The following is a 24,568-nucleotide window of genomic DNA, read 5'->3' as shown; positions in this document are numbered from 1 at the left end:
CCATAGCATGAGAGCACTTCTCACAGATAGTGCCAGCCTAGGGTATCGAAATCCTTTTCTATATCTAGAGATGCTACCCAGCAGTGTGTCTTGGTTGTTTTTGCCCAATCCATCAACATTTCTGTCAAACATCGGTTAATCCAGATTTACTACTTACGCTGTGCTTAACTCTCCCCCATTTGCGTATACTGTGCTGGCTTTCTTCCTGGCACTAAAGTGCCCAAGATGTGCATTAGAAGGTGCAGATTTCTATCATATGATTGGGTCCTGTACTGCACTCACTCAATACTGGATCGCAGTGGTGAGAGAGGTCCCGGCAACACTGGGATGGGAGGTCCCTCTGACTCCCCTGGTTCTTATCCTGGGAGTTACGGAGGGTGTGGGTGGCTCTCAGGCCGACAGACCTTTCCGAGGGAGTGCCACCATGGGGGCCAAAAGAGATATAGCTGCGGTAGGTCTGCTGTATTACAGCGTAATTATATAAACGCAACCAGAGCAACCCACGCTACATGGGACACAGTGTCATCATCCTTGTGGTAATTGCAGCAGTTGCCACTTAACAAAGAAAAGCAGGCACCTGGCGTTTAGGAACGGAACTACATGGGACCAAAGAAAATGTACAAACTGTAATAGTAAGCATGTCAAATACATGATTACGTACCCATGCCCAAGACCAGTCAAAACCAGAATCAGTGAGCACAAGAGCAATGTAAGGTGCAAGAAAAGCACAATAAAAATGTTGACATACTTTCTGAATGAAATGCACTGTGTAACCGACCTACCCTGGACCATAATTGAACAACTACCCTCTCAACAAGGCCTTTTTGAAAAAGAGCAACGCTGGGTGTTCCGGCTGGGCACCCACGTGAGTGGCCTAAACGATGACATACCGTGGGGTCAGCAGAATTATTATGTCCCCCACCTGAATTGCTTTGCAACAAGACAACATGACACCGGTACCAATATCTTATGGTGTTTTGGCTGAAAACCAGCCATCTTTCCAGGTCCACTGTAATTTAGTCCATACACACCTAACCATAATAGTATGCACATGGGTGCAAAAATGACTTCTTTAGACTATTTTGGTAATCCTTACGCCCTTATAAGTTTGAACAAATATTCATTGGATTGAACACATCACTGCCACCATTCTTAAGGTCTGATATATCTCGGGAGAATCTCTCTCCATGATTAAGTATCCATTACGATCCCACAGGTGGCAGTACCATCCATACCTTTCTATATTTGTTTATTTTTATTTGTCATTTAAAAACTAAACTAAACCAAAACTAAACCATTGTTTTTGGTGACGATTTATCACATTAAATGAAGCTTGAATGCGCTTCACACTGACTTTGCCAATATCAAGCACAATACCATTGTTTTTGGTAACGATTTATCGCATTTTATGAAGCTGGAACGAGCTTCACACTGACTTTGCAAACATCAAGCACTCCGCTAATGCTTTGCCGCAGTATCCACACGCCCATGTGCAGGACCCTAGACACTCTGCCATCGGGTTTGCACATGCGCGATAACCGCACCACGCCCGGCCGCATTCAGCATATTAGACGGGAGGCAGCCATGACTTTACCGGCAACCCGGAAATGCCTTATATTGCTCACAACTTTTCCCGGTTTTTGACCAATTAACCAAACAATTCATGGCGGTTGGTGGGTGTACTTAAGGCTCAGATACCGGGCTCTTTTCACTACCAACGTAGCCACGGTTGGGGGAAGTAAGGCTCAGAAATTGTCGGGTAGCAGTGAGTATAATTAACCACTGAGCAACCTCGGTTGCCACCACCAGAAGTAAGTGAATACTAGGCGTTCATACAGATTGAGCATTATACCATATCTTTACAGGGTGCAAATAGCACTTCAACCCCACCGTTTGGAGGCTCATGGTGCCAACCAGTACTTTGGCAGCAAGTATGCTCACAATTGTTTCTTTCCCAAATGGCTAACAAGATTAGATTCCTTTCTTAAAAGCTTTATAGGTTAATGAACTAGAGCGTGTCTTTTATGTTATGTGTTGTGTATGTCTTGTCTGTGTTCTTTTTTACAGGGCACACCACCACAATAGGATGACCTATTATGTCTAGCAGTTGTTGCACTCACAATTTTTTAGGTCACTGAACCTGCATTTCTGGATATTATATCGATAATACCAACATATTCTCCTTTTTGTGTTCTTTTTGTCCTTCTTTTCAGGTTCTCAATGTAGAAACTTCTCAACAGACAAGTAGGCACATACTAGCCTTTTTTAGCTTAATGCACAAGTTACTACTTGTGTAACGATATATCTGTAAGAGACATTAGTTAGTAATAGATTCCTTACCTTAGAATATCCCCAGGCGTCAGACTGGATCCGGAAATTTTTGCGTAGCAATACCCCTGCGCGTCGGTAGGCGTCGTCCGCGGCTCCGCGTCCGTCGTCGGCATCGTTAGCGCCGGAATGACGTCGTCGGAGTACTTAGACACCACCCATGCGCGCTGACGTCAGTTCTGATACACAGCTTTTCCGCGCCAGATACGCAGAGCCATGATAGAACCAACTCTGGTGCCAAGAAACTAGGGCCCTGAAAGGGGATGACCTTAACCCTAGATATCAGTTCGCAGAACGGGGAGGATGGGTGGGTCGGTAAGGAATCTATCACTAATAATGTCTCTTACAGATATATCGTTACACAAGTAGTAACTTGTGCATCTGAAAGAGACACGTTAGTGATAGATTCCTTACCTTAGAATAGATACCCAGCAATACCAACCCCGGTGGTGGGTCTGCGAACCAATAATCACACCAGAAAGTCCTGGAGGACGGAACGGCCAAAGAAGCCATCCCTCCGGACTTGACTGTCCAGGCAGTAGTGTCTTACGACCGTGTGCAGCGAGTCCCACGTAGCTGCCTGGCAAATGTCCTGCAAGGGCACTCCCCGGCCCAGGGCAGTAGTAGTCGCCGTGGCCCGAGTGGAATGAGCCCTCAATCCAACAGGGGGCTCCTTCTTAGCCATGGAGTAACATGCCTGGATACACAAGATGATCCACCGGGAGATGGTCCGCTTGTGCACCGCTTTCCCCTTCTTAGCGCCCACGTAACCAACAAAGAGTTGGTCATCCACCCGGAACTGGCGTGTGCGATCCAAGTAGAACGAGAGCGCACGTTTTGGGTCCAGACGGTGGAGCCGCTCTTCCTCTTAAGAGGGATGCGGAGGCAGAAAGAAGGTTGGCAATGTGATGGACTGCCCGATGTGGAAGGCTGAGACAACCTTGGGCAGGAAAGATGGCTTAGTACGCAACACAACCTTGTCCGGATGGACAGAAAGGAAAGGTGGAGTACAAGAAAGGGCCTGGAGCTCACTCACTCTCCTGGCAGAGGTGATGGCAACCAGGAAAGCAGTCTTCAGAGTTAGAAGGCGGAGAGGACAGATGTGAAGTGGCTCAAAGGGAGCGCACATCAGGAAAGTAAGAACAAGGTTCAAGCCCCACTGGGGCATCACGAAGGGAACAGGAGGGAACATGTGTGTGATGGCCTTAAGAAATCTATTTACAATAGGAGACTTGAACAGAGAAGGCTGATCAGGTAGCCTTAAAAAGGCAGAAAGGGCAGAAAGGTAGCCCTTGACAGTGCCCAGAGCAGAGCCCTGCTGGGCAAGAGAAAGAAGAAAGAGGAGAACCTCAGAAAGGGGGGCTTAGAGTGGGTCCACAGCCTTTGCTGTGCACCATGCCACAAATCTGTTCCACCTGCAGGCGTATACCGACTTTGTGGAGGGACGCCTGGCTGCCAGAATGACATTACAGACTTCGGGAGGCAAGTCAAATAACCTCAACTGTCGCCGCTCAATCTCCAAGCTTGTAGGTGGAGACTGGACAGGTTCGGGTGGAGGACCGTCCCCTGCTGCTGCGACAGAAGGTCCTCCCGAAGAGGCAGACGAATCGGGGGATCGACTGACATGCTGAGTAGCTCGGGATACCAGTATCTTCGTGCCCAGTCCGGAGCCACAAGGATAACCTGGGCCCGGTCGCGCCTGATCTTCTTCAGCACTCTGGGCAGAAGTGGTATAGGCGGAAAGGCGTACAATAGACCGCAACTCCACTCGCGACGAAAAGCGTCTCCAAGCGAGTGCTGCCTTGGAAATTCCAACGCGCAGAACTGATGACATTGCGCGCTCTCTTCGGTGGCGAATAGATCTAACCAAGGCTCTCCCCACTGCTGAAAGAGGCCTTGCGCCACGCACGAGCTCAGACGCCATTCGTGATCCATCAAGCACCGACGGCTGAGCTCGTCCGCCCTGGCGTTCAGAGAACCTGCCAGGTGTTGAGCCACCAGGGTCACGCCCTGGCGTTCCAGCCATTGCCAGAGGCGAAGAGCCTCCTGGCAAAGGGTCCACTACCCCACCCCGCCCTGTTTGTTGCAGTACCACATGGCGGTGGTGTTGTCCGTGAACACCTGCACTACACTCCCCCGGACAGAGGGGAAAAATGCCTTTAGTGCTAGACGAATCGCCCGTAACTCCAACAGGTTGATGTGGAGCCGGGCCTCCGCCGGAGACCAGAGGCCTCTGATCTCCGCCTCTCCCATGTGGCCTCCCCAGCCCTGGAGGGACGCGTCGTCACAACTACGTGCTCCGGTTGGGGAAGGGAGAGGGATCTGCCGCTGACCCAATCGCGGTCCGTGAGCCACCACTGCAGCTGTCTCGCAGTGCCCTCCGAGATCAGGACGTGGTCGGACAGGTTGCCCTGATGCTGGGCCCACTGAAACTTCAGGTCCCACTGCAGAGCCCGCATCCGCCACCTGGCGTGATGCACCAGTAGGATGCAGGAGGCCATCAGCCCCAGAAGCCGCAGCGTCAACCTGACCGAGACCCGGGATAACGGCTGAAAGATGGGAATCAGAGCCTGAATATCCCGGACCCGCTGTTCGGGTGGATAAACCCGAAACTGCGCCGAGTCGAGAACCGCTCCGATGAAAAGGAGCTTCTGAGAGGGGCACAGGTGTGACTTCGGCACATTGAAGGAGAACCCCAGCCGGTGCAGGAGATCTGCCGTAGTCTGGAGGTGGCTGACGACTGTCTGGGGCGAGCCCGCCTTCAACAACCAGTCGTCGAGGTAGGGGAAGACTGAAACCCCTAACCTGCGACCACCGCCATCACCTTTGTGAACATCCGTGGGGCGCTGGTAAGGCCAAAGGGGAGCACGGTATACTGAAAGTGCTCGTGGCCAACCGTGAACCGCAGGTAGCGCCGGTGGGCCGGCAGGACAGGGATGTGGAAATAAGCGTCCTGCAAGTCCAACGCTACCATCCAGTCTCCTGGGTCCAGGGCAGCTAGGACCTGAGCCAGTGTCAGCATTTTGAACTTCTCCTTCCGGAGGAAGCCGTTGACGCTCCTTAGGTCCAAGATAGGGCGTAGGCCCCCCTTGCCCTTCTTGGGTACCAGAAAGTAGTGGGAGTAGCAACCACACCCTACTTCTGGCCCAGGAACGCGCTGGATGGCCCCCTTGGCCAAGAGGGCCGTAACTTCCTCCTGCAGAAGTCGCAAATGATCCCCCGATACACTGTGGTTCTGCGGTGGCATGGCTGGAGGAGTCGCCTCGAAGGGGAGGGAGTAGCCCCTTCGGATGATTTGCAGCACCCACCTGTCCGAAGTGACAGTGCGCCAGTGGAGGTGGTGATGGCGAACCCTGCCCCCCACTGGCGTCACATGTGCCTGAAAGCACGGACTAGGAGGGTTTTGAGGCGAATTCTGCGGGGGAAGGTGTGGACTGACCTCGCCGTTGTCCCCGACGGCCGGGACGGCGGTTCCCACGGCCGCCACCGCGTTGGGTATTACCTTGCGGAGAGTGGCTGGCAGCACGTGTGGGTACACCCCTTCCGTGGTCACGAAAGGAGTGAAAGTCAGCCGATTGCTGGCGCGGGTCCGAGAGGCCCAAGGACTTGGCCATAGCCCTGGAGTCCTTAAAGCGCTCAAGCGCATGGTCTGCCTTGTCGCCAAAGAGGCGACGGCCATCAAACGGCATATCCATCAGAGTGTTTTGGACATCCGCCGAAAAGTTGGCGGACCTCAACCAGGCGTGGCGTCTGACCGCCACCGTCGTTGCCATCGCTCTACCTAGTGAGTCGGTGGTATCCAGCCCACACCGGATAGAATATTTGGCTGCATCCTGGCCCTCCACAAGGGCTTGGCCGAGTTTGGCCCGTACCTCTAACGGGCACTCTGGCAGCCCTTCCGCAACCGTATCCCACAGAGAGTGGGTGTAGCGGCCCAAGAGGCATGCGGTATTGGAAGACCGTAGACTCAGACTAAGGGACGAGAAGATCTTTTTACCGTACTGCTCGTACCTCTTGGATTCCCTGTCCGGCGGCGCCAACGGGAATGCGGTCTGGGAATTGGAGGCCTGGATGACCAGGCTCTCGGGGGTGGGATGGGTGGACAGGAAACATGGGTCGCCCGGGGCTGGGCGGTGGCGTCTGGCCACGTTCCTATCTACGGGCGAACCCGTAGCGGGCTTGGACCAAGTGCCCAGAAGAACGTCGGTCAAGGCCTCATTAAAGGGCAGCAGAGGCTCGGCCAAGCATGACTGCGGTTTGAGGACCTCAGTGAGGAGGTTAGTCCTCACGGCCGCAACGGGGAGCTCAAGGCCCAAGGTCTTGGCAGCCCTCATCAACACCACACTGTAGATTGCCCCCTCCTCCGAAGCCACGGTAGGAGGGCAGACAAAACCAGTGTCTGGAGAGGTGTCCAGGCCACTGGCCTCCCCAAGGTCTCCTGCCTAGTCCTCATGAGACTGACACTCTCGGGTCAGAGGGTCCTCAGACCCCTCCCAATCCCCTTCATCACCCATCTCCTGATACTCAGGGTTTTAAATCAATGGGGCCTGTTCATAGAAGTGAAACTCTCCAAACGACGTCTGGAGTGTGCCCATCGGGCCGTCCCGACGTCGGAACAGGAACGAAGGAGGTATCGGGGACGGCGCCGTCCGAGGACGGCGTCGGAGGCGACACCTGCTGGTCCGACGCCGGAGAGGTTGTAAGGTCCACTGGCGACGATCCAGATCCCAAAGAAGGTTTAGGAGGGTCCCGCGGCGCCGGGCCCGAAGGCGCCGGCGGCGCCGGGACCGATGGACCCTGCGGCGCCGGACCCGAAGGCACCGGCGGAGTCGGGATTGTGGGACCCTGCGGCGCCGGGCCCGAAGGCGTCGGCGGCGTCGGGGCCGGAGCACCCGACGGCGTCGGGGCCGAAGCCCCCGACCCGCTAGAGGCCCCAGACGGGTCCGCTGGGCCCGAAGGCGCCGCGGTGCCCGTCGGAGGAGAGAGGTTCCTCATGGCCATGAGGAAGCGCTCGATCTCCTCCGGCGTCGCGTTTAGCCCAGGCACCGGAGGGTGTGGAGCTGGACGCGGCGCCCGCGACTCCGACGGAGCCGCGTGGGTGGTTTCACCCGAACCCCCGGCCGCAGCGCGCGAGCGTCGGGGGGAGTCCGAAGAGCGATGACGCCTCTTGGACTTCTTGTGCTTCTTACCTGACGACGACTTCGACCCGGAGGAGTGCGGCCTACTCTCGGAACTGTGGTGGCTCCGAGCCCGCGACCTGTCCCTCGACCTCCCGTGGGACCGAGACCTCTTGCGGCGCGGGACCGACTGCCGGAGTTCGAGTCGCCTGTGGGACCGCTCCCGCCTGGCTTTCGAAGAGAGGGCCCGGCAGTCGGAGCAGGCCTTGTCGTCGTGGTCGACGCCTAGACAAGTTAGGCACAGGTGGTGAGGATCCGTGACCGACATCGTGCGGTCGCAATCCTCGCAGTGCTTAAAGCCAGGCATCCCTACAGCACCGATCGGAGTCGTAAGACTTCGAGAAATGATCAAAAATGATCCAAAAAGTTAGTCAAAAATTGACTAAGGGTTACTGCTTTTTCCAGATCTACGCTTGCTGGCGCGGAAATAAGAAGAACTGACGTCAGCACGCGGAGGCGGCGTCTAAGTACTCCGATGACGTCATCACGGCGCCCACGACGCCGATGACGAACGCGGAGCCGCAGACGACGCCTACCGACGCGCAAGGGTACTGCTACGCAAAAATTTCCGGATCCAGTCTGACGCCTGGGGGTATTCTAAGGTAAGGAATCTAATACTAACGTGTCTCTTTCAGATGTTGTGTTCAGTAGAGGACATCACTGCTCTCGAGATAGTGTTTCTATGATGCAGATAACTCGCAGAAAGACACATGCTTCTCCATTGAACGCTTCGTTATTTGCAGGATTTTCATGCCGGCTGCTGGTTGGTGAATTAACACTATTGGCCATCACAAACGGCTTCCACCCTTGTCAATATGCTTTCTGTCATAGCACTCTGACTCCTACATTTTGGAGCACACTTTGGCATTGCTGCTACCTGCTGGCATTTCACAGCCAATAGCATTGATGTGGATTTCCTTAAGGTATTTCAATTTTCTCTGTAATGCTTTTTTATGCCTGTTGACAACACTCCTCTCCCTTTTTTAGGTCTCGCGCCTGCGATGCATATGGCGAAGCCATATGCATCGCGCAGGCGCGATACTATAGTTGCGGAGTCTGCTTCCCAGGAGACAGAGACTGGCGCGCGCACGCTCAGGAAAGCGATCGGAGCCGGCCGCGCGCGCGCGTTCCCAATCTCCTGTCTCTCTGGGAAGCACACAAGCAAGCCCAGCAAGCCCCGCCAAGGCATCACGAGCACGTCCCAGCCCGGGGTGCCAGCCAGAGCCAGCCCGCGCGAGGACACCCCCTTTTCTTTTCCCAGCTGCCGTCATGGGAGTGGAGATCGAGACCATTTTTCTTTATTAGTTCATGGTGTGCGCTGCGCAAGCACCTTTTATATTTGAATTAACAGACCGTAAGGATGCTCCATCTATAAGAAACATTACTATTGACTTGCCATTCCTTCGGCGAGCTGGCCCCTCCGGCCGCGCAGAGCGGGGGCGGCGCCCGAGGCCCCTGGCTGTCAGGAGACGGCCAGTTTACGTCTCCCGTCCAGCACAGGAAAAGGATGCACTCTCGGGCCATGTGCGGCCCGAGATAAGACGCGGCTTTCAGTGCTCCAGCCTTATCAGGCCTTCCTGCTTCGGCGCTGGGCAGACCTGGCCTCGGCGGCAGGGACCAGGGCCTCCTCCGAGACAGAGCAGCCGCCACGAGCACCCCGAGGCCGCCGCCGCGGTCCCCTACTCCATGGACACCCCGAAACACCCACCGCGCCCCATAACGTGACTCCACCAGGTGACGCGGGGACTATTCCTTCTGCAGAGCAAGGGCCGTTTCGTTTGTATTATTCAACGAATTGTTATATGCCAACGGATGAATTGCCCCCCTTCGACGTAATATTTGCCCAGGTGCACCCGTACATAGGGCGGATGTACCAGGAGACACCCAGGCACAGACAGCCACGCCCCATACGCGTGAAGTCTGCAGCAGCACAGTACCTGACCAGGGCGAACATCTATGTTTTCCATCCCACAAACATAATTTTGTATAAAATGACAGAACAACACTGCTCCTACCAGCACAAAAAGGTTAAGATTTAAGGTAGGGAAATTATGTTTTCATATCTCGCCCACATATAGGCACTACCAATGTTTACAGCGTCAGCCCATTATCATTGCTTGGCTCTCTTGCCGATCTCATTTGCTGGCTTCTTAATCAATAGCTTTCTTTCCTCCACTTGTGTTTCTGCCTCTTACCATCCTTTTGATTTGGTAACTTACGCCAGGGCTTTATTTTTTTCCCTTCTACTTTTCCTTGCTCTCCCCTCTCCTCGCCATGCACTTTACCTGTTGCACTCACTCTTGCTCAGCTCACACGTTGCTTCCACCCTGTCAAGTTACACTTTTTTCCCCACTCATATCTCCTCTGCTCCCCCATCCCTCTCTATTTACCGTTCCTCTACGCTCGCTGAGCACTCCCCACCCCTCCCTATTTGATTATATTTCAGACGTCCCAGCAGCTGCAATTTGCTGCTGGGCTGCTCCTCTCAGCAGCGTTTCATATTATTTTTTACTTTAGCGGTCCAAGATGACCGAACGCCATCTTGGAACGGTGCATTAAAAAAAGGGGGAAAACATTTCAGTTGTAACAAATGTACACATGCCTGGCGGTCCATGCGTGAGTACATCACCACGCTCGGGTCACTAGTGCATTATGATGCATACATGCGTGTGAATGATGACTCGGGCACCTATACATCTTCAGTCTGTGTGTGTGTAGGGGCAGTGTGTGAGTGTGCAGGGGCAGTGTGTGAGCAGCCCTACCAGCAAGGGGTTGCTGCAGCACTAAAACTCCACCAGAGGCAGCAGTACCAGCCCCAACAACACAAGCAGCAGGGACACCACCAAAAGCAGCAGCACCGCTGTAGCTCCACTAGAAGTACCACCACTGACAGCAGGAGGACCACCACTACCTGCAGCAGAAAAAGTCTCTGCAGTAAAACAACCACTACCAGTAGCACCACCAGCAGGTCTAGCAGCTGCAATACTAGTGCAATCAATACCACGCGTTACCAGCACCACCAGTCAAAATACTACAGCAGCAGCAACAACACCACTGCCATACACACAGGGAAACCGCCACTGCCGTGCACACACGGACACCACCACTGCCATACACACACACGGACACCACCACTGCCATGCACACACGGACACCACCACTGCCATGCACACGGACACCACCACTGCCATGCACATACGGACACCACCACTGCCATGCACATACGGACACCACCACTGCCATGCACATACGGACACCACCACTCCCATACACACACGGACACCACCACTGGCATGCACACACGGACACCACCACTGCCATGCACACATGGACACCACCACTCCCATACACACACGGACACCACCACTGCCATGCACACACAGACACCACCACTGGCATGCACACACAGACACCACCACTGCCATGCACACACGGACACCAACAAAAAAAAATTATGCAAAGCATTGTTATTTACAATGCCAGCAACTCAAACTTAAATGCTGCGAGACCTATTGCATTGCAAATGCTTGTTCATTCTACCTATTAAGCCACTGTAAATGTCACATCCAAATTCTGCTGCAGCTTAAAAGCAACTGACAAGGATCCACCAGTAAAATTGGTGCATGCTGTGGGAGGTCTATGATTCAAAGAAAATCTGAAGCCTCGGTTTGAAGACTGAGATGATTGTAACCTGAGCTGTGATGGCATGCCTGCCATTACGGTGCACGCCCTACTCCTATCCACCATGTGAAGGACCTGCAAGTCAACCAAGGCAATGACCCGCACTGATGGCCAGTAGGTATAAAGCATCTAAATGCAGTGCTTTGTGATCACTGGTTGTTGGAAATGTAACATTCATAGTACACATTTATTTCTATGACAGCCATGTGCTACTCAGTTTATTGTAGGTGTGTTCCAAAGCATCAGACATAAACTATGCTTTTACCTTCCAACCTTTACTTTTGTAGGATCAGAGAAATGCCATTTTTTCTCTAGTGCTAAAGACATTGGTGATTTGTAGATCACAATACCGTCCATGCTTCTTGGCAATGAAGAAGCCATCACACAAATCTCTGACCACACAGCTTCCTTATAGGGTAAGGAGCCAGGATTTTAGTTGTTTTCTAAAGGTGAACAGCACTGTCTTGGAGCATGGTTGACATCGGACAGAATTCCAGAGTGGCTGCTGCTACAGAAAAGGCCTCTCTCCTGGTCTTACTTTACATGTTTGAGGGATATGTAGCAAAAATTGATTGAATTGTTGTTTTATACTTGTGAATATCATTTTCATTTTGCTGCAAAAACGGGCGAAGCTCCGGCGACCACCTTAAATATGATTGTAAGAGATGTATACTTATGAATTTTGCGTACAGGTAACCAGCAAAGTTGAGAGTGGTGTATGTTACCAGTTTCTTCACCACCGATTAGTTTGGCTGCCGCATTTAAAATGAGTTGATGAAGATTTAGGGCTATTTCGCTTTAGTTTAGGTAGACTCTATTACTGTAATCCATTCTCAATCCGAAAATTGTATTGATCACTAGAATATGATATTTTGGATCGAAAATATAATAATAATCCATATTTGTAAAGTGCAAACATATCACCCCTTGAGGTTTCAAGGCACAGCGGGCCGCCAGGGAGATTAAGTGAGCTATTGCCTAGAGTTACATGATACTGAGCTAAGCTGCCGCTGGTTTCGGGGATCGAACCATGAGCCCCACACTCTGTATCGAGAAGTGGTGAGATGCTGTGCTGAGCCTTTAGTTGAATAAAGCAAGAACCTATAACTAAGGATACTTGAGGGTTTAGGGAACGATGTCTGACCTTAAGAAACCCTAAGATTTGAACTACTTTAGAAGGCACCAGATGAATCCCCATGGAGAGAGAGGCCAGCCAGTGCTGTTCCAGGTTGAAGAAGTGCTGTCTGTCATTGGTACGTCTTTTTATGTGAGATTTAGCTTCAGAAAGTATGTTGTCTTCTGCCACTGATTTAAGGCAATGGATTAGGTGACCTGAAGCTCCTAAACAATAGCTTTCTCCAATCCTCAGTGCTTAAACAGAAAAGAGGTGGGTAAAGTGAAAGTGTATCATTATTTGGGAGTACTGCCCTGCCTCCTCTGCTGTCCAAGGCATTTATGGCCTTGTTAATCAATTTACTCTCCTTGTCCCCATTATCTCTACAGGCAATTGCATTTTGCAAATATAAATGGAATGAGTTTCAGGTGAAACTATATCTCACCAGTGTTTCTATTAGGGTGTCAGCTGTTTGACAGACCTGTTGTCTGGCCCAGCTCCCTTGTCTCACTTCTGTTTCCCTCTTGTACCTTCACTTCACAAGCTCATATACTCTCTGACTTGAGTCTCTGAGCTCCATGGCAACCTTCCTAATGGAGGATCAGAGCATGCAGGCCTGGACACTGCCAGAGTTGATAGCAGGGCTTGAGTCGGGGTACCACGCGGGTGGAAGGTGTCCCCCCACTTATTTTACCGGGGGGATGCCGTCTCCCCTGCCAAACAGCTGGACTTCACTCTTTGGCCTCTCTGGGATGAGGAGCTCGGCATCTTTCGTGACGTTACTTCCTGTTGCGACTTCACTTCCGGTGGCAGCGTCCCCCCAGTTCTTTTTTGACGACTTGTGCCCTGGTTGATAGACACATAACAAGCACACATTTGCCACCTCAGGGCAGGCAGGCACGGCTCGCGTTGACCTCATCCTGCTTTTGTTTTTTCTTGCACAAACGACAAGCTTGTGAGAGTTCCTGCGAGATTTGGTGATCTTCAGGCACACCTGATGTGATTTGACGTTATTCATGCACTTTTGCTGAAGTTCTAATTCTGTATTGTTTAGACCTTTTATTTGTGTGCCCCTGTACTGGATACTGCAAATCTCTGCTATTTACCTAGCATCTCATTCAATCTATACCCAGTAGTAATTTACTTTATGGTGTGCATGTCATATTTATTATATCAAAACAACGAGAGAAGTCGGGATGCACACCTATTAATTATTTTCTGTTTTCAAACTTGTCCAATTGTACATAAGAGTGCGTGCAGCTTGGTTTAGTGCCTTGCCCTGGTAGCACTTAAAATCATTCCAATGCATAGAGATGAGACGGACTTCCGCCCCAAACCAATTTGCACAGCAAAAAAGCGCCTCTATGGCTTATTCATTCCATAATTATTCCATCTTTTGATCATTTTTCTTCAAATTACTCCAAAATTTCACTACTATTTTTTCAATTATTTATCCAATTCTCCACATGCAGGGTTCATATGGCGTTTTCCCATTTTTCTCATGTAAAAACTGTGCCCATCCAAGCCTCTTGTTTAAACACGACAAATGCCAAGGTTCGTTGCAAGCAGTGTTTATTTCTAGCCCAATGCATTTCGGGCGGGATACGCCCTTCGTCAGGGGTCACTGTAAAGCAGTAATAAAAACATACCTGTGTTACATAACTGACTGTAATAGTTGCATTCATGAAATACAATGTAGTACTTAAATAAATTCTGTGCTCAAGAAGATCATTCTGAGTATACTGCTAGTGCATGTATATTCGTGCAACATGAATAATTCCGTGGAGACGTAATTCGCTATTCTCGGGATACACCATAACTTGCATTTAACAAATTACTTACATAATAATAAATGTCACCTCTAATTAACCTCATATTTATGTGCCTTTGCTAAAGCGTGCAATTCACCAAACACCTTTCAAGACACCACAGTAAAAACTCCAGCTCACTCTCTGTGCCCCGTCGTTTAAATCTGATTAGTCCTCTACACCTCTAACCCTTGGATACGCAACCTTCATTTGCAAGCTCCCTTGAAACTAAGACATTTTATCAGCGTGCATATCGCACTTCGTAATCTGTTTACTCAGTCTCAATGTATAAATACCATGCAATCACCCCTACATATCCCCTTCTTATGCAAGACTAACAGTCACTCCCATACCTGCTGCAGAAATTTACATGTTGTCCGTTCTCTTAATTCGAAAAGAATGCCTGCGCGCCTTATTACTATTTCACTTTTAAACCCTTCACACGTGACCTGATGTTTGCTGATTGGTGCTCCGAACATTATTTTCCCGCCATGCCCTGGCTGAACTCCACTAACTGCATTTGCACACTCATGAGTCCACAATGCATTTCGACTGTCCGTATCTAATAAATATTGTAAAATTACGTATTGACTCTCAATCAGCATGACTGTTTACAGTGTAAATTCATTTCACAAAAACATGTTCATCAAAGTGATTGTCCCTTTCATGAAACGCCGCTTGGTTTCCGAACCTGAATGTTTACTCCTTCCATGTAGAGCTTCTGAACTGTGATAAATGTATCGTCATGTTCTTTTTTTCTTTCTTTTTGTCTTTCGGGTGCTACCCCTCAGTAGGGCAAAATATTGTCACAAAACAACGAGAGAAGTCGGGATGCACACCTATTAATTATTTTCTGTTTTCAAACTTGTCCAATTGTACATAAGAGTGCGTGCAGCTTGGTTTAGTGCCTTGCCCTGGTAGCACTTAAAATCATTCCAATGCATAGAGATGAGACGGACTTCCGCCCCAAACCAATTTGCACAGCAAAAAAGCGCCTCTATGGCTTATTCATTCCATAATTATTCCATCTTTTGATCATTTTTCTTCAAATTACTCCAAAATTTCACTACTATTTTTTCAATTATTTATCCAATTCTCCACATGCAGGGTTCATATGGCGTTTTCCCATTTTTCTCATGTAAAAACTGTGCCCATCCAAGCCTCTTGTTTAAACACGACAAATGCCAAGGTTCGTTGCAAGCAGTGTTTATTTCTAGCCCAATGCATTTCGGGCGGGATACGCCCTTCGTCAGGGGTCACTGTAAAGCAGTAATAAAAACATACCTGTGTTACATAACTGACTGTAATAGTTGCATTCATGAAATACAATGTAGTACTTAAATAAATTCTGTGCTCAAGAAGATCATTCTGAGTATACTGCTAGTGCATGGGAAAACGCCATATGATCCCTGAATGTGGAGAATTGGATAAATAATTGAAAAAATAGTAGTGAAATTTTGGAGTAATTTGAAGAAAAATGATCAAAAGATGGAATAATTATGGAATGAATAAGCCATAGAGGCGCTTTTTTGCTGTGCAAATTGGTTTGGGGCGGAAGTCCGTCTCATCTCTATGCATTGGAATATTTATTATATCGCCATAGTTTATTCCAGATATGTCATTTAATCGGGATTTTTTGGCGCCAGCCAGCCATAATAAGGCTGTCTTGCCCTATTATGTTTTACTCATTTACAGCTGGGTTCACAATGGAAAGTGAACTTCTGAAAATACTCTGTTGCTGCTGTGGAAAGGAACGCAAAACACTGACCACACAGAGAGTTAATGTGATAGGCTTTCATTCCTTCTCATCCTTTGTTGGCATCTCATGAGTCCTTAGCAGCTACTATAAACAAGAAGGGAAAAAAGCTGGGTTTCCACTGCTACATGCTACTGTGACAGCCACTTTTGGATTTCTGTTTTTAGATATTAAATTCTTGACCTTCCTATATTCTATTCACTCTTGGTAGTGCCATAAAAGTGGCGCAATCCCAACACAATATCGGAGTCTCAATTAATGCATTATATTTTTTAAGCCCAGTGACAAAGAAATTGGCAACAAGGAGAAGCATGGCAGTAGATCTGTTATGCTTAATTGGTTGCAAAGTCTACATTTTAAAATATTGATTTGGTTAAGGCATCTGCTGTAAAGGTGCCCAGTAAATCTCAGGGAATAGTAATAATGGTGAAAAAACTCCAAAGTGTAACGCAATTGTTGGAGAGATCTGTGTTTTGTGAAGTCACAGATTTGAATCAAAGTAGTATAATGTTACTGTTGTCTCCTGCAAAGAACCTCCCGTAACATGCAGAGGACAGATTTTTATTTAACGTAGATAGTAAAGTGGGTTACTGCATTGAACACAGATCGTTTTGTTATCTGTAGTTCAGAAATTGTAATCTTTGTAATATAGCACTGTGAGCTATGAAGGACATGTGCCTCCTACACCTTGTAACCCTGTCTCATGTAACTCATCTTGTACATTATTTATTGTCAATGTATAATGTGTATGTTACGTAAACTCTGACACCCTCCATTGGGTTGCCTAGGGCTGTAAAAGAAATAAAATAGGTCTATTGAAATTATTTGCGCAAATACTGGGACAGACGAACACGCCTGACATTTTGACAGTGCATGCATCTATAATATACAGGGACAGAAAAAAGGCAAAGCTGCCTCTCTTAAGTAATTCTTTTCCCTCCATGGCGTTTACATGTAAGTGTAAGGTTCCAGGCTGCCTCCAGTCAGGACAGTCAAACAAAAGGAGGCCTGATGGCCCCTTAACTTCGGCCCAGCTGGATGTGAAAAAAAAGCCCCCTCCCTGCCTGCACTTTGCTGCTGGGAATTGAAAGCAGACAACATACAGGCACTGCTGCACTTGTCCCAGTGTTTTCCATGGGACCAGTTCAGCATATATCTGTGGGGCGCAACTGCTTGGCAGGGGGACGGCATCCACCATGTGAAAACAGTGGGTGGACGCTGTGTACCTACGTGTCCCCCCGACTTGTGCCTTGGCTGCTAAAGAGAATACTTTTTATGTCGAAGCCTACTAGCTGACATAGGATTGCATTCCGCCCATTGCTTACCTTTATATTTGCCATTCACAATGCTTTCTAATCACTGGACTCATTTGTTTTAAGTAGTCCGTTTTATATTTGCCCCCTCCCATGGACCATCTCCCTGACTGTCTCCTTGTATTCTTCCACAGGTGCTCTCTCTCCAGGAACTACTTTTTTCTATTTTGGGAAGCACGCCGTGAGAGTGCATACTTTCCAGCTGTGTCTCGTGTATGCTTCTCCTCCCAGCTGCGTCGCGTGTATGATTCTCTCTTCCCAGCTGCGTGCTTTGTCGTTCTCTCGCACCAATCTTCACGTTGATGTCTGGCCCTGTGTTTCGGTCCTCTCCACCCACGCCTGTATTGCTTTTTCCCACCCGTGCTTCTGTCCTCCCCGCCTGCACCAGTTTTGCTTTCTCTTCCAGATGTGTTTCTGTCTTCCACACCCGCGCCTGTATTGCTTTTTCTCACCCGTGAGCTTCTGAGCCCCAAACCTGCCTTACTCTCTCTGGTCCGTGTGCTTCTACCCACCTTCGGCGTCGCTTCAACCCCTTCCTAGGCCTGCTTTCCTGTTAACATTTTATTGAAAGTAAAGCGCTTTTGTTCTACTGCTTTTTTGTTTAACTATCGCTCCTTCTCAGATAAGTAAATAAAAAAATGAAAAAATAAAAAAATAGACACACTGCTGTGGCCACGTCATTTTGTAGGGTGCATCCGTTGTTAGAATTAGCAAAGTCAATAGGGCCTTAAACCGAGAGACCTGTTGACTTTGCGGATGTTTGTTTTTCTTTCTAACTGTCATCCAGGCTAACCTAACACGTCACTTAAGCCGCAGGACTAACACAGCCGTATTATCAGCCATATCCACGTAACAAACGAGATAGTTGAATGGCCATTATCTGCTGATTAAGTCTATGTTTATCCCAGAGTGACGTTTCTTTCCTGACACTACACAGGACAAACAGATTGGAGAGACGGGTACCGGCTGCCTTCTGGTGGCATTTAAAAAAAATGTTTTAATCAGAATACACTAAACTGAACTACAGTGCAGGAGTTTATAGGGGCACGCGGGATTCCTTGCCCTGGGTAGACAGTCGAAAATAATTCTCCCTTACGAGACAGACATCTGCAAAGCAGGTGACTCCTTGGCGAGATGTCTGGCTTACCGAGGCAAAGACTTCTCGTCACTAATCCCTACCACAGTGGTGGGTCCTTTGAGCATGCCCCCTCGCCGTTTATGTGTTTTTGTAACCTCTTAATGTATCGGTGATTTGTAGACACAATTCACTCACCACTATGCACAAGTGTGTTGTCCCTTTGTGGTCTGGTGATACGAAAGTGACCTGATTCTCCACTTACCCAAACTGTCTGATTCTGGCCAAATCACACTAAATCTCTGTGCCAAAGCACCATTACCTCCTCGTCCGTCTTCCTCGCCACAGTAAATACAAATGAGCATCCTGCTCCCACAGAAACTCCAAGCAAAAGTTAACATACTCGTCTCCCTATCCCTCCAACATGGCCCCCAGTGGCAACCACCAATCACATAAAAGGATACAAGATCCACATCACAACCTTTTTTTTTGTTTCTGCACTGCTCCGAGTGCTGTTCATGTTCCTGTTGATCAGGTAAGTTGGGGGTGGCGGTCCTGCTATAGCGGACTCTTGGGCCCCGTTCTCAGGGGGGTACAGTTTCATTGTTGTGCTGTTTTTTCCTTTATCCCCTGTCATGCTCTAGCTGCCTTGTGGGGTCTTGGGGTTGTTTGTGCCATTTTGGTTTTGCCTCCGCGTCCTGCTCTGTCAGACTCGGTGTCTTTTCCTTTTGTTTTGCAACTTTGCCTCTTATGGAGGGGGTGGTTCTTGGTTTATGGCTGGATGTCGGTCATCTATTCGGGTGTCGCCTGTTTCTGTTTGTTCCCTCTCGGATGGTCACTGCGAGTGCCTGTCTGTTTCCGGGGGGGGCGCTACTTTGGACGACTCTTGGATGCGATGCTGGTGGTCAGTGGCTCTGCTTTCTTGTTTCTCCGTTTGCAGGAGGCTGACGGCTGTTCAGTTGAGTCGCTTGACGTTTACTGCCTTGTTGGTGGTTCATCGTGTTGGTATCCGGACAAACTCTGATGTTGTCCTGTTCTGCTTCTCTGTTTAGGGGGGTTGCAAGGTTCATTCCCTCAGTTTCATATGTCGACTCCGTTGTTCCTGGACTGGGTCGTTGTTGGACTTCCTGTCTGCGATTTCTCTCCCGCACCGGGGGATTGTGATGGCGGACTGTATGTACGGGATCTTTCCCTCCTTGAGGTCTTTTTCTCTGTTCTGGATGGTATTCCAGCCATTGCAGTGGTGTTTTGGGTGTCAGACCATGGGCTTGGCGGATGGTTGCGATGTCCTTCCAGTAGCCGAGGGGCCTGTTGTATGCGTGCCTCTTGTTCCCCTGATTCCGGCGATTGTGCTGTGGTTTGGGTGTGTTGGGGCATTGGTGCCTCTGATGGTCCCGGGTTGGCTTCGACCCCCGTGGTTTCCTCTGTTGTTGGTAGTGCTTGCTTCAGCGGCACATATACTACAGTTGGAACGATACAGGGAAGGTTAGCATGGCCCCTGCGCAAGGATGACACGCAAATTTGTGAAGCGTTCCGTATAATGGAGGCATTGCGTCCGGATTGGACGTTGGTGTTCCTTTCATTTCCATTTGTTGGGCCCTCTGGTTCCTCTTCCGGTGTTCCGGTCATTGTTCCTTCTGGGTTGGCTCTTCTGCAGTGTTCCCTGTTCCTGCAGGATTGTTCGTTTGGAGTTGCGGGTCTTTTCCCGCTGTGCAGGCGCCCCTCTACTGGTACTGTGCTATTTGAGGTCTGCACTATGGTTTGGCTCCTGATCGGGTCCTGGTTGGTTTTTGGGGGTCGGTGTTATTGGGCTTGGCCCTTTCTTCCCTCCTTGTTCAAGAGAGGCTTCCTTTGGAGCTTTTTCTTGGTCTACCTCATGTGTCTGTGGGGCTTTTGATGACTCGTTTTTTCGGGTCTCTGGCACTTCTCCGCCCTTGCCCTGGGTTCTCTCCTCCCTGTGGCACCATTCTGTTGGTGTTGGGTGAGTTGCGCAGGGTTCCCTTTGATCATTTGGGGTTGGGGGCCTTGCTGGTTTTGCCGTTGTGAGGGTTTGGGTGCTCTTGTGTGCTCTTCCTTCGTTTGTGCCTGCTTGTGCTCTTGTTTAGTCAGTCGGCGTTGGTGATGCTGCCTGTTGACTCTTTTGCACGTTTTTGGTTGTGTAGCATGCCTTGGTGTGTTATTGTCTCGCACGGCTGCTTTTTCCTTGGTGGCCAGTTGCTTGTCGTTCTGGCTGCTCCGTTGAGACTGCTGCCGTCTCTCCGCTCTCTGTCGGTGGCTTTGGGCGGCTGTCCTTTTGGTGTCTGTTTCAGTCGGTGGTTCCCTCGCGTCCGATTCAGGAGCGTTCTGCTAATTTTGTTGCGGTTTCTTGAACCGCCATTCAGGATGTTTCCATGGGTGTTTTGCTGGACGGCCACTTGGTCTTCCCCTCATGCCTTCTTTTCTCATTACCGTCTTGAGGTTGGTGCTTCTGTTGCCGTTGCCTCTTTGGTTCAGTACTCAGCGGTTTCTTGGGGTGTGTCTCTCTCCGTTATTGTCACTGACTTTTTTTTGTTGTACTGCCTTCCCTGTGTGGGCTGTGTTTCCTATCCATGAAGCTGATATTGCTTTGGTATCTGCTCATTGTATTTACTGTGGCGAGGAAGACGGACGAGGAGGTAATGCCCTGGTTACTTACCGGTAATCTTCATTACTCCGAGTCCTAGTCTTCCTCGCCACAGTATAGTTTCCCTTCCCTCCCGGCCCTTTGTTGTGGCTTCATGTATACAGCTTTGGTTTCCAGGTCGTGATGTGGATCTTGTATCCTTTTATGTGATTGGTGGTTGCCACTGGGGGCCATGTTGGAGGGATAGGGAGACAAGTATGTTAACTTTTGCTTGGAGTTTCTGTGGGAGCAGGATGCTCATTTGTATTTACTGTGGTGAGGAAGACTAGGACTCGGAGTAATGAAGATTACCGGTAAGTAACCGGGGCATTTCATTTCATCATAGCCCGCACACTAATATGCGCAATAGGCTATGTAATGCAATTTGGAAGTGTATGTACGTTTGTATTATTTCCTGTACACCTTATTGTCAGGCTAGAGGCATGGAGCCTCGGCTGCTTTCTGGGAGTTACTTGACTGGGAGCTAAAGGCTTCGGCAGCACCTTTTCTGAAGGCTGCTTTAAAAGATGCTTGGGGCTTGCAGAATCTGCCCGCTCAGCATTTATGCTCTCCGCGGACAAAGCGACCAGTGAGCTGATCTTCAGAAAATACCTCGAGCTAACTGTTACCAAAAAAGCTAAGTAATAATGGAAAAAAAGCTGGTGGGATGACATTGTCAAACATGGTTTACTCAAAGAAAATGACGTTGAGTCAGTGAAATGTTTGAAAAACTCCACATTGCATAAGGTAAAGGGCCGGCATATCTTCCAAACATACTTCTGATTTATCGACATACCAGAAATCAGAGATCCAAGGATCCATTCATGCTCCACCCCCACCGCCTTCGTACAGTCTGACATGTCGGCCGATCCTTTTCATATCTGGGTCCTTTTCATTGTAACAGACTCACTGCACATTCATGTTTGTTCTGATTTTGTCTGCTTCAAAAAGCTACTTAAAAACCAGCTCTTATGAAAGCATTTTTTTTTTCCTCTGTGTCTGTGCTTCAGCGGCGAGATACTCCTTTGGGGGTGAATCGGTATAGTATATCAAGTTTTGGTTACATAACATAATATTGGGAGTTGATGGTTTTGAGAAAGATTCCTCAGTTTGGAACCAGATCCCATTTGGGGGTTGCGAAGACAGTCCTTTAGTTTGGAGGCGGATCACGCAAAAAAGAGGGGGTAGCTATCAATAGTGCTGGAGGTGCACTGGCACCAGGGCCTGGGGATTTTAGGGGTGGTCTGCACCTCACATATGACTGTATTTAACTACTGAGCAGCTGGAATATGGGGCACATTTTCCTTGCCTGTGTTAATACTCATCACGCCCTTCCTACGCTACTTCCATTGGATCAGAGATTTATTTCTATGCTTGCAGCAGCCTTCAGTGATACATGGATCACTATCAGACTGAGTGGATACTCATGCAGAGAGGTTAGCAGGTTTGATGGGTGATACACGATAATGGTGATGTTTTGTAGGGGTGTGTTTTTAGGTCTGGCTAAGACCGCAAATGCGGTGTCTGTTGCTCAATGTTAGCTCACATTGGGCGAAGAGTCGCCCTTTGCTTACCATTACTTGGCTTTATTGTTGCTCTGATGTACCTGCTTCTTATTTGTCAACTTATGTAGGCTTTTCTTTCTCTTCTTGTGTTCGTTCCCCCTACAGGATCATGGACACACCACTTTAAGCGTTAATTCTTTCTTTTTATGTAAGTACTATATACAAGTGTGTTTGTTTTCCTGATCCTCGACGTACCACGCCATGACCACATCACCCCCACCTGAGAAACCTGCACTGGCTCCCCGTCAACAGGAGGATATCCTTCAAGCTCCTCACACACGCACACAAGGCACTCCACAAGACTGGCCCAGCCTACCTCAACAGACGGCTTTCCTTCTACATCCCCATCCGCCAGCTATGCTCCGCCGACCTCTCACTCGCCACCGAACCGCGCAGCAGAAGAACAACCACCGGTAGGAGATCCTTCTCCCACCTCGCCGCCAAGACCTGGAACACCCTCCCACTGAGCCTACAACAGACCCGAGGCCTGCTGACCTTCAGGAGGATACTCAAGACCTGGCTGTTCGATCAGTAGCACCCCCCCACCCCGCGCCTTGAGACCCTCGCGGGTATGTAGTGCGCTTTACAAATGAATGATTGATTGATTGATTTCCACCTTTCTCCCTCATGTTCTTCTTCCTCCTCGGAGTTCCTCTTTTCGTTTTCCCTCAGTTAACATTCTTGCTTCTACCCTGCCCACTTTCCTGTGTCATTCTTGTTTCTCAACCTCTCCCTTGTCTGATTGCTTTCTTAGCTCTTCCTACACATCCTCCATTGTCAGCTTTCACATCCAGCCCCTCCGGCCTGCCCTCAGTTGTGAGCTTGCTTCCACAGCCCCTCCCATGTGCCCTCCATTGTCAGCTTGCTTCCCCAGCCCCTCCTGCCCACCCTCCATTTTCAGCTTGCTCCTATCTCCTCCTGCTCAACTTCGTGTTCAGCTTGCTTCCCCACCACCCTGTTGTACACCCTCCTTTGTCAGCTCGCTTCCCTAACCCATCCTTACTGCTCTGTTGTCAGCTTGCTTCCCCACCCCCTCCTTCCTGTTCTCCATTGTCAGCTTACTTCCCCACCCCCTCCTTCCTGCCCTCCGTTGTCAGCTTACTTCCCCAGCGTCCATTTTCCGTTTACCTTCTCAGTGCCTCCTGCCCACCTTCTGTTGTACTTGTGCTTCCCCTTTCTCTTACATGTTTCTCTCCTACCCGCATCCTTCTCTCACGCCCTTCCTCGTGTTGCCTTTTCCTGCAACCCACTCTCCTGTCATAGCTCTTTAAAAAATATTTTTAGCCATGCTTTACATGGCTAACATTCACTGTCCCAAGGGAACCCAACACTAACAAAACAAAATCCCACTGTTTGCTATACTGTAGATGGGCAAAAAGCGGTGTTATCTAACTTTAAGGCAACCATGAACTGGATAAATGTGTATGCTTTTGCGATTGGCCACAATGAAAGTAACAAATCTGTGGCAAGGTTATCGGTTGCGCAAACCTAAAGTATTCCCATGTTAATCTCTCGTTATCTTACAGGGCTCAAAAGGGAAAGGAGTGGCCAACTACACCCACAACTTCGTTAAGGATAAAATCCCCAACATAAATGAACTTGTAAAACATATCCGAACATTACAGAGCACTTAAACAACAGGATCCAAGATATCTCATGCAATTCATCCGAAAGAGTGTATGGCACAGGGTGAATACAAGAGCTTTAGGTTTCATGGTATACAAACTGTAGTAAATGATGCTAGGTGTGACATTCTAGTGTTTCGCGGGTCTCGGCCGAGACCCGGAAACACTCCCACCATTTGTATCACCTTCTGGCCAGGCGTGGCCAGAAGCCTATAAATAAAAGGACGGAGGTCGCTTGTGGCGTCAGGTCCGACCAAGTATCTAACAAGTGTGGTCTCAGTTATTTGTGTGCCTGTGATCGCTTACCGGTGTGCCCCTGGGGTAGTGATCTCTGCTCCCCTACACTGGCGACGAGGGTGGTGAAGCCCGAGGAAGAACCCTGGCTGCGGAGCAGGATGGTCCTGGCGGTGACGGAGTGGCCCCAGGTCCACGTGCAGTCCGACGAGGTGGCAACGAGGCGAGAAGGAGACTGGTGCCGGTAGTTA

The 24,568-nt window shown here is 49.5% G+C and overlaps 1 long non-coding RNA gene and 1 other non-coding gene across 2 annotated transcripts in view; both read left to right on the top strand.

The window, feature by feature from the left end:
- LOC144832851 (uncharacterized) overlaps nt 1-24,273 on the top strand; it is a 49,964-nt gene extending 25,691 nt beyond the window's left edge. Inside the window, exons 2-3 of the long non-coding RNA XR_013610963.1 lie at nt 22,564-23,027; nt 23,985-24,273. This is a non-coding gene — a long non-coding RNA (uncharacterized LOC144832851). The remainder of the gene's footprint in view (nt 1-22,563; nt 23,028-23,984) is intronic.
- Nucleotides 19,689-19,795, top strand: LOC144780424 (U6 spliceosomal RNA). Its single transcript, XR_013600745.1, has one exon. It is a non-coding gene; the product is annotated as a U6 spliceosomal RNA (small nuclear RNA).
- Nucleotides 24,274-24,568: the final 295 nt, after the last annotated feature.

Source organism: Lissotriton helveticus, chromosome 1_1, assembly GCF_964261635.1.
Source record: "Lissotriton helveticus chromosome 1_1, aLisHel1.1, whole genome shotgun sequence".
In the NCBI taxonomy this organism is placed as follows: domain Eukaryota; kingdom Metazoa; phylum Chordata; class Amphibia; order Caudata; family Salamandridae; genus Lissotriton; species Lissotriton helveticus.
Note: the sequence above shows the minus strand (reverse complement) of the source record. Positions and strands in the feature narration are given on the sequence as shown.